Source organism: Apium graveolens, chromosome 1 (genome assembly GCF_009905375.1).
Source record: "Apium graveolens cultivar Ventura chromosome 1, ASM990537v1, whole genome shotgun sequence".
NCBI lineage: Eukaryota > Viridiplantae > Streptophyta > Magnoliopsida > Apiales > Apiaceae > Apium > Apium graveolens.
The window spans coordinates 161439672-161451334 of NC_133647.1; positions in this window are offsets into that span (position 1 = coordinate 161439672).

The following is an 11663-nucleotide window of genomic DNA, read 5'->3' on the forward strand; positions in this document are numbered from 1 at the left end:
TAAAGTCTGATATGCGGGTTCAATATCCTCATTTGTTCTCCTAGATTCTAGGGACAGAATCCTTTAAGGGGGAAGGATGTAACAACCGGTATTTGAGTATTCGTAATTGAGTTATATATGAATATTTGGTTGTAAATTATTAAAGAATTGCACGAATACGTGTCGATTATGTGTTTATGTGGCTAGTATAGCAGAACATTATAAATCGATAAGCAAAATGTTTTATTTGGAATTTTGTGTGTGACTTTAAAGATATTGCTTTATGATGAAAGTTAGTTTTTAAAAAAAATATTTTTACTTTAAAATTATAAAAATGATCTCATAAAATCTCTAAAATTTTAAATTATATTATGGTATAATTTTTGTGATTTATGAAATCATATTTTTATTTATAAAAAATCATTCTTTTAAATGATATTTGATAATGTGAATAATAACTAGTTGATTACTAATATGACCTTGCATGCATTTGATCATCCAAAAGGAGAGAGGGACACCAATGTCATTTCCAACCACACTAACATCTTTTCTACTAGCCAAATTACCAGCATAGCGTTGCATGCATATTATGGTTAGTGTGGTGGAAGGTTGATCAAGTAAATTCTCAACCCCATTACCTAGAATAGCACATATAAACCCACCAAGTGACCAAGGTAATCATTTTTTATCACTCCACTCAATCAACCCACTTTCATTTCTCTCCCCCCCTCTCCATTTCCCCCTCTCGGCTGAACACACACACACACACACCATCCCCTCAATTTTTTATTCAATCCATCAAGATTCTTGTGTAATCCAACTCTTTAATCCTTGTGCAACCCATTCATATATGTTTTACATGAAAGTTTGAGTGTTTAAGTGTTGCATGTTAGATATGATTCCAAAACTTAAGTGAAGGACCTTAGTTCTTATGAATTTAAGGTCCAAACTAAGAGTTAAATTAGCAAAGGTTGTGAATGGCAAGTCTTGAGTATATCACACTCATGCAAGCCTTATTCCACCCATATTCATTCGTCCATGACTCTTAACGAGCCGAATGAAATAGGTTTTTGGTTGATGTGTTGATTTGGAAAGTTATGTGTTAAGAATAATGATTTTAAAGTAGACCACTTAGTTTAAAACTTTTGCATGTCAATGATCTCTATAGTTCTAGTCATGCATGTTAACTTAAAACTCTTGAATGTCATGTTTTACTTGAGATATAGATGTATGAGTACTTGCATTTTGGTTTTGGTACTAAAATTTTTAAGTGCTAATAGGTACCTTTGAGACTAGTTATTCTATGGTGAAATGCATATGTTTTGGCTTCGAATTTGACTTGCATGCACTAGATAATATCTTATTTTTCTTAAACAAAGTATGTTATGTGTTAAGTGAGCTTATTTAGTTGATAATATGATTTTATATTGATGATTATATTCAAATTTATGCATAAATAATTAAAAAATGTGATTAAGTGTCATGCATGCTTAACTATATTTATATACTAATTGATTTTGGTAATTTTGGAGTATGGGATGATCTTATAGGTAGATAATAGGAATAAAAATACGGTTATATTTTTGGTTATCCCTGTTGTGGAGTTGGATTAAGTCGAATGGAATCAAGGAGAAAAAGATAGTGTAGTTCGAGTCATGAGTTGAGATTTTGTCGAAAAATTGTTGTGTTTTGAGCGAGCATTAGTGAAACCCTAAGAGGCCCAAGCTCCAGAGTGTTGGAAATTAATATAATCTTGGGTCCAGTAGCCATATATTGAGGAAAACATTGTGTTTTGATGGGTGCATTGGTGTAAAACTGAGAGCACTCTAAAACAGGGACAATTTTTGAAGAAAGTGTGACTATGGTCTAATTTAGGTTCGTTTTGGGTAATTAAACCACATGTCTTGATAGGTAAAGGTGTAATGGAGTCTAGGGAAGGTCATCAATCCATTATAATCAACCTAAGAGCTAAAATTTATGGGTTTTAAGATGGTTAAAATAGGGCAGTTTGCAAAGTTGCAACTGCAGAATTGTGTCAACTTCATAGGAAGCCATAGGTCGGCCCAAACGAGGCCTTAGTGTCAAACCAAGTTTAGGAGTTAGTTTTATGAGTTAGGAGTTAGGAAAAGTCAGAGTTGAGTGAATGCACAAGGTATAAAGGTTCGTTTTTGCCAAGGCACACAAGGTGATGTCGAATGGTGCATTCAGGAAGGTTGGGTTTGTCTAAGGTGCTTATGAGTCCAATTAGGTGAGGTCTAGGTGTGACTCGACACTCATAAGATAGATTAATGTCAGTAGAAGATAATATGCTAATAAAGAATCAATAGGATTGTTTTATAGTACTTGGGATTACAAAGTTTGGTGACTAGGAATGAGATATAGGAAGAATCAAGTGATCAAGTGTAGAATGTCTTGAGATCGTCGGATACTCATATGATTATGTGGAATGAATGCCATATTTCTATGTAATTACATATAATTATATGTCATTATGTTCGCTAAGTGATTATATGGTAGAGATGGATGATAATAAGTATAGTCGTGTGCATAAGACCTATATGTTGCATTGGGGTCGTATGGTGTATAGATATAGGGTATGTTTAGTGACGAGATTTATTATGTGTGTAGATTCAAGAGAAAATAGAGGAAATACTCTTGTCATCAAAGTCGATTAAGGGAGCTCAAGTGTAATAACCCCAAAATTTTGAACTTTTTGTAACCCTTATGAATAGTGTTTTTGCTGATGTTGCTGAATAAGAAAACTTTTCATGTCACACTATGTAGGGGTTCTTTTATTATTATTCTGAGATCTTATTAGCACTCTATATGATATATAAGTGTATGTAAAGATCGTCAGAATCCAAATTCGAACACTTTGATTTTTCCTGAAAATCCACCAGATACCGAAAGAATTGAGTATAAGGTAACATGGTAAAAATGATTTAAATTCAAGGATTATAAGAGAGGATCATAAAAGGAATATAATGTATTGAGAAAGGTTAAGGAAACCCAAGTAATAAGATCCCGGGTATGATCCCTCAAACGATAAACGAAAACGAAAGTTAAGCGGACCGTATAACAGATCAGCGGTCATTAGCCAAGTAATTAGAAGCTAATCAAAGAGATTAGTGGGGATGATGTCATCAAACCAATAAGAAGAGGACAAAGGTGGGAGGGTGACATCACTTGGTGACATAAGCATGACCAAGCAAAGTTTGTTGTTGGTTGATTTAGAACCACACAAAAGTTACCATGGTAAAAAGGTAACAAAACAAAACAAATCAAAAAAACAACCAACCAAGCCAAAACATTTCATTCTCACCAAAAAACACAAAATTATTTCACCTTCTTCATCCTAAAAGCTCTCGGCTTTTTCTTCTTCTTCAAAGCAAGAAATTCAAAATCCTAGTTCCAAGCTTTGTTAATTAGCAAGGTAATTATCTAAGACTCCTTATGCATATATATATCTATCCTATAAGTTTGAGCTCCTAAATCATTCACAATCTCTTCCTAAAAATCATGGAAGAAGATGGTGAATAGTGTTTTTCAAGAACAAAAATTTTTGTTCTTGAGTTTTTGTTTAGATTAGGCTCGGATAAGGACTTTTAAGGGTGATTCCAAGCTAATTACTTGATTCTCCACTCTCCAAGGAAGGTATAACCCCTCCAAACCCTAACTTTACTTGATTAATTAGGTTTAGTTTTGTTGTTATAATTTATGAGAGGCTTGATTGTTGTGTATGTAGAGGTTAGTTGGTTTTGTGAAGTTTTTGAAGTTGTAATTCTTGGATTGTTGATTAATGAATTAAAGTATAGTTTAAATTCATGTTTGAGAATAGCATAAATTGATAATGTTGAGTTGTTGGGGCTGTTATGGTGAAGTATGGATGGAGTTTGGTTGGGATGTTGATTGTGGGTTGATTTGGAGTGGTTTAAATTTGGGTAATCGCGTAAACATAGCCGTCGTAATGTCCGATTTACTTTAGACTGTTTTTGTTCTTAACATTAGGACCCGTGAACTCACTGCTAGGTTTTGACCATTGCCATGATTAGATAGTTCATGTTACGAGCTTCGTTTTGATATGTAGTTCGTTTGATTCCGATGTACGGTTTAGGAGAAACGACCGTTTTAAGTAACGGCGTTTCGCGAACGAATCATTACCCCTCGCCTTACTTTGAAACATAGGTTAAAGACCTAAAAGGACTAATTGGAGTATGAAACATTTATGTAAAGTGTATTAGGCAGTTGGTAAGACACTCGCGAAAGAATCGCCTTAAAACTCTTAATGGTTAATTTATAAAAAATGGTGGAGCCGAGGGTACTCAAGCGATTTAAGAGAATCAGTAAGCGCAAAGCGAGCGTTAGAGTCTAAATTGGTTAAAGTATAGATTTATAAGTGACTTTGGTTTAATTCCAACTTATATGTTGTTTATAGGTTACCAGACTCGTCCCAAGTCATTTATAACCCCCAGTCGCTCAGGCAAGTTTTCTATCCGTTATATTGTTGTTGTGATGTATACATTTGTACACGCATTATCTTGTGATGGATACATAATGGTTATTTAGCAAATTCTTGCGATATATTGTAGCATGTGATATGGTATATATGCATGCCTGTTTCGTAATCTTGATACATATATCTGTTGATTCAGTTGATAATACCTATGCTAGAGATAAGCGATAATTTGCATATACCCTTAGTATAGGAGACCCAAAGGTGAACATTTTTCTAAAATCGGGAGTCGATGCTTCCGAGTATAATATATATATTTATATATATATATATGAATAGTTTTTAAAAACTATGAATCAAATAAGGTTTATTCGATAACCTTATTTTATTAATGAATATTATTTTGAATATTCATTCGAGGGCTTATGACCCCGTTTATTTTATTATTGAATATTATTTTGAATATTCATTCGAGGGCTTATGACCCCGTTTATTTTATTAATGAATATTATTATTTGAATATTCATTCGAGGACTTATGACTCTAATTATTTACTAATTATTATTCTTAATTTTATTAAAGAATAATGTGTCGATAATCAAACTTACTTTTGATTATTCAAATAAAGATAGTACTTTCGTATAAGTATATCTTTGGTCATTTAATATTCATTGCAAGTATAAGTTTTAAAACTTCTACTTCAATTATTCTTATAAAGATTATTCTTTATGAGAATATTATTTAAATAATAATATTCGGATATTTTCTAATAAATTGGGACTGATTTATTTCATTAAATCAGCACTACTCCAAACATTCTTAAAAATGTTTGCGAGCCTTCAAAATGATTTTAAAAGTTAGAGCGGACCCCAAAACTCATTTTTTATATATTTAAGATCTTTCTTTCAAAGGGGATTTAAATATTCGCTCAAAACCTGAGGGATCCGGCTTTGTGGTGTGTTTTATATTCGCAATCAGGTTGCTATTTTGATAAAAGAGTTTTGATTACTTACCCAATATTCGGGAAGTAAAATTCATGGAACAAGTTAATCCATTAACAGGCATCGCCTGGGAAATATCGGTGAATTTTCCTTTCCAACTAGATACGACTTCTTTGTGGAGCCGTATCAACAAGTTTCTACTTGGGGAAAGTGGGGACGAGCTTTACATTTCAGAGTCATGGATTTCATCTGAACTAGGAGTGTCGTAAGTGGTCGAGTGGCGCCGGCCCAGCCTTATTATATTGGCCCAAATGGCCTGGAAGTTCCGCAAGACGGTACATTCCTTAGGAGTCCAGTGTTCGGTTGACAAGTAAATTCGACAGGTTCTCCTCTACATGTAGAAAATGGTGGGGTTGCACTACTACGACTGATCATCGTAAGTGGTCTTCCTGGCGTGACAAAACTCCCGTAATGAGTTCATCATCCAGTTGGACAATTCTGCAACACTACCCAGAGCATTTCGATCGAAAGGCTACGAATGGGTGGTTGCCGAAGCTTTGACAAAGTCAAACAATTTTAATGGTGTTTCCATTGAATGAAGTATCTCGTAACTTCATTTCCTTTAAAAATATCTCAAAGATTGAATATATTCAAGTCTTAACTTGTGGTCTCATCTATGGGATGACCTTTTAAAACTTATTATACTTTGAACAGTAGTAGTTCAAGTAGATTTCTAAAAAGGGTATAAGTATAGTGAAGTAATTGGTAACTTCATCTTCCTTTAAGCTTATATCCAGTAAGTAATTACCTTAAACTTGATAAAGGATTCTAGTAAGTTATCCATTTAGATACTTGCATTATTGTTTACAATATATATTATCTTGTGAGCTGTAATGCTCACTCTTGCTTCATTTCTTCATCACACAACAACAGTTAGGAAAGATGGTCAGACTCAAGCAGACCCAGCGCAAGCGCGTGGGAAGCGTCCCGCGTCTTCCCGTTGATGTTGTAGCTGTTATAGCTGCGGAGGTAGATCTATTGGTAGATCAGGCATTCTACTTTTGGGAACCAAATATTGTATAATTATAACTTGTGGCAGATAATGGCAATTAACTGTAAATTTATCAAGTAATCATTTTGGGTTGTAATAACTTTTAAATTGTGGATTCAAGGACTTGTACTTATTTCAATTTCATCTCTGAGACTATAACGGGTTGTGGTGTGTGTTAGTGTGGGGTCATAGCATAAGGTTATTTATTATTAATTAAGTGAAGTGATATTGTGGAAAGAAAGACCGTGACGACCCGGATTCCCGACCCCGGATCTGGGGGTGTTACATCAAGGTAGATTTTGTGTTAGCTAGGGACTTTAAGAGAGGCAGGTGTTCCTCCACTTCTTTTATAACTCATTTTGAGCAATTATTTTGCCTTGACCTATTGATAATAGTTACGTTCTTTCAATACTTTCTTCCTTAGTCATTGAACCTTATGATTCCATGATTATGATTCTTGAACTTGTAAATTATGCGATACCATTACTCTTGAATGATTGATCTTTCATCTCTAATGACCCCACTAGTAAGATGATGATTCCTTTCTTGATAAGATCCTTATACTTCTAATCCTTTAACTTTTGATTGTAATTCTATTACCTAGAATCCTTTGAAAGTGGAATAATTGATATATTTACTTAGAATCTCTGGAATTCACCCCCAAGCATCAATTTTACAAAAGGTACTTGCTTAAAAGAGAAATTTTCAAACGAATAAATGTTTTCTTGAGACTAGTGGGTTAGACTAAGATGCAAGTCCCTTTTACACTTGTATATTAGGCTTAAAAGTTGCCTAGGGATCCCAAATTAAAAAAATTTAGAACCCGGCGAGGTTCGGGATTACTTCGCGGCTGATCACCGGCTGTAATCCGTAGCGTCGTAAAATGATTTTGAGTAATGTTTTGATTTAATAATGTTTTTGACTTGAATAATGATGTCATCTACCTTTATTTGAACTATGAAATGTTATATTGTTAATTTTTGTTTCATTATTTTGCTTGCTGAGCATTTGGCTCACTTCTTGCTATTTATCCCATGTTATTTCAGCTAGCAAGTATGGTTAGATTCAAGGATTCAAGCAGACTGCTCGTAAGTTTACCAATGGAGATGTTGAGGCCTATTTGGGAGCTCAAGTTGTTTAGCCATGTTTGTGTGAGGCTCGATGGTTCTATATAAAGTTGTAATAGTTGTTAGTGTTGGGTTGTTCAAATACTAAACCTATGCGATCTTAGATTATGTTGTAATCAACCGTTTATAATATATTTAATTATCAGTTGTTATCTTTTTCCAGTTCTCAGTTATATTCTCGGGTCGTGACATCATTGATCATTGATTATCTTCCAAAAATTCAAATCTGAAAATAATTTTGACTTAGTCAAAATAGCAACTTGTAAATAAGAACTCAGATATCATATGACGAGTTTATGAGGTATACTTCTTCATGGAAGTTGAGGGATATCATGAATTCTGCCACTTGAAAGAATCCTAATTTCCCCTCTCAGAAGGAACATTTCTGAATCTCTTGACTTAGAGTTTCCATCATAAAGTCTAGTTGGTTGAGAATGATTCTTGGCTAAATATCTTTCTAATTGCTTGCATTATCTTGATTACCTCATCAATTAGCCACATGTCTCATTCTTATGGTGAGATGATGTCACCTTAATTCTAACCCACTTGATTAATCTCCCTTGCTTCTTGTACAAGCTTGTTCCTTGACCGTTTATTTATTTCACGGTTTGCTTAAATCTCATTCTCGTTGATCGTTCGAGGGATCATATCCGTGACCTTATCATTTGGGGTTCCCTGAGCTCTTTTTAATATCTTCTGTTCCTTTAACAATCCTCCTTTATAATCCTTGGATTTAATTCCTTTAATCTTATTACCTTATACTTAATTCCTTCGGCATCTGGTGGAGTTTCTGGAAAAAATAAAGTATTCGAATTCGAATTATAACGACCTTTACATACACTCATTTACATTATGGAATACTAATATGAGCTCAGAATTTTCATAACAGAGCTCCTATATAGGGTGCGATGATAATTTACTCAATCAACGAAAATCAGCAAAAGTTATTATTCATTAGGATTTCAAAAATTACAAAAATTGGGGTTATTACAGCTAGGGTTTGTCCCCATAGAGAAATGGTTTGTGTTATGGTTGATGTTGATAGTGAAGTTGGATCTGGTTTTGAGGAGGCGACAAAAACTAATGTTGGTCATGATGGCTCCATTCACGGCGTTGCACCAAAGACTATTGAGTGCTTTATCTGTGAGGGACCGTACTTTATGAAAAAATGTCCAAAATTTAGAAAACGGGCTTCTTCACGGGCTGATCTATGTAAGGAGGAACCTGTTATAGAAAGAACAAGTTCCATACGTGGGGTTAATGTTGTGTAGGTTGTTGAGGATGCTCCAAGTGTGGGGGCGAGGTTCGAAATGGAGTAAGAATTTGTTGGAGGTTAGCAGGCGAGCCTAAGGAGTCTGCACAATTGGGCGACCAGTGCCTAGGTTGTCTTAATTATTTGGGGAATAAGCGGTAAGTGGGTAATCGAGTTCTCGAATGATGGGTAGCAAAGTTAGGCTAGTGGGAGGCAAGCGAAAGCACTGATTTAGTTTACTTACATCATTCGATTTAACGGGTTGACTTCATAAAATGGTCAGCGATATCATACCTTCAGAAGGGAGCTAGCATTGGGGCGCTTGATTGGGTCATTGACATGGTGAAATAAAAATTGAGGACGGTCAAGAGGTTAGTCAAAACTCAAGTCAATGAGGACATTGACTCAAGTGGCATGAGAGGGTTTGTAAGACATCTAAGATGGGCATGAGTCGGGAAACCTGAGTTAGATGAGATACCGCTCGGTGGTAGTCAAAGCAACTAAATATGGCGACACTTACCCGACAATAACTGTGTGCGTAGTCTGGCTAGATGGGGCGACTGGGGCTGCTGGGGCTCCACGCGACAATCATGGTGACAATCTTAGCAACAACTGATGTGTAAGTAGAAAATCACTTAGTGAAGGTTATTAATGATTTTGATGAGTCATAATAGTTGGGTGACAAAGGAAACTGGAAAATAAGAGGGGCACAAGTGGCGGGCACTCAAGGGGGCAGTTTCAAGGCATGTAGAGTAGTTTTATAAAATGTCCGATAGTGAGTTCAAATTTGTGGTTGATCTATTTATATGTTAGGCATTCAGATGTAAACATGTATTGTATAATAGAAATTGCTTGTATTGGGTATAATATATGTAATAGCGTGGTAGACACCTGGGTTGGGAAAATCTAAGTATGATGTGGGATGCTTTCTATATATTGTGATAATAAATATAAAAGTTGGCATTCGCCTTATATTGTGTGCACGTTCATATATATATATAATGTCAGATTGTGCACTTTAATTATATATGAGTTTCGTGAGGGAATGATGTCGTTCTTGTGGCGCTTGGGTAGACAAAGCTGTGTGGGCAGATGTGACTGCTAGTACAGACGGGGCAACTGGGAAACAGAGGCACGAGAGTAGGCGGCGCAAGAGATTCGAAGAAAAAAGAATAGGCATGTGACATATTCCATAATAATCCTAACTCATATAATTTAAGTGCATAGCAAATATCTCAAATAAATATCTATAGGCACATATGTAAAAATATAAGATAAAATAAAACCAATTGAATGTCTCCGATGACTGAATTCTTCTTCTCTGATGGCTTCTTCTCTTTCTCCTTTATGTGTCTACTTGTCTCTTGCCCCTTCGCTATATTAGGTATGGTCCTCTCTAATAATATATCTCTTATAAAAGTCTTTTTAACTATTTAATGCAAATACGAGTAGATTTCCCAATAAAATTGGATTTTAAATAGGAAATTCGAAGTTGTCTTTTTTACGCTGATTTTGGAGTGATACCACTGAAATATAAAATCAAGATCAATTATAAATTAAATCCCTTCTCGTAATCTTTTCGTGGCTGTTGATACGTCTGAATCAGACTTATAGAACTCCGGTTATGACCCAAACTATTTAGATTGCGCAAGTCACTCATATAATTCAATTTTTAATCGAATTATTCTCCGACTCTTGCTATTTAAGCTTCAAACCTCCTTTATTGTATCTCTTTTATACCTACAATAAAACAAATACTCATCAAATAAAATTTCAAATCAATACAAAATGACAATACGAAGATAAGGTGCACACTTATCATTTTAATGTTATATTTTATTAATATCTTGTTATATAAATATATATAATATATTACATTTAAGTTTTTCTCAATACATAGTGAATTCAAGTCGAGTTTTAAGACTGGACTAAAAAATATCTAATTTTGATCGAGCTGAACTTCAAGTTTAAAATTTATGCTTTTGTGGAGTTCAAGCTCTTAAGCCTAACAGTGTCATATTTACGACCATGCTCAAGATACTAAAATAGACATGAAAATGAAAGTAACAAAACATTTAGCATGAAAACGAAAGACGTGGGAAAAATAATTGCATTAAACGAACCAAACACAAAAATACGCACACAAATCTATCTATCAATACATCCTATATATACTTTCGATATTATAGTATAATGGGTGAAATATTAAAAATTTTGATACCTTACTTTTTTATGTACACGTTAATTTTACAAAATTGCCTTAAAATTTTTATTACCCTTACTTAAAATTATTCATAAATAACAGTGTCACGGGTTATTGCTATATGAACCTTATCTGAACTTGGCGGACATTCTTTCTAGCATTACCAAAGTCAATTATTATTGAAAGAGAATTATATTTTGGTTAAAATATGATCAAATCCTAAATATTAAAGTTTGAATCGACTGATTTACCTAATTATCCTTACTTATAATTTTTTATAAAAATAAATTTATAAAATTAGTTTTTAATTTCAATTAAAACACCCCATTTTCCAAATATATCATGGACATCGACCTTTTTTAATTAAAATAAGTTAACTCTCCTAAATATCTCTTTTTCATAAATTTACCTATTCTATTTTTTCTCAACTAAAACACATTTTTTTCCAAAAGTATCCTCGATTAGAACATGCTATGCTTTCTATTTTTTTTTCAACTAAAACACCTCTTTTTTCATAAATTTCACGGGTAAATATATTTCTATTTATAATATAAATAGTATAATAATATTATAATTTAATAATACCAACCAATTACCTTTTTCACCTAAAACATATTAACTCTAATATTTTCTTTATAAAGAACCCATTTTTTTAAA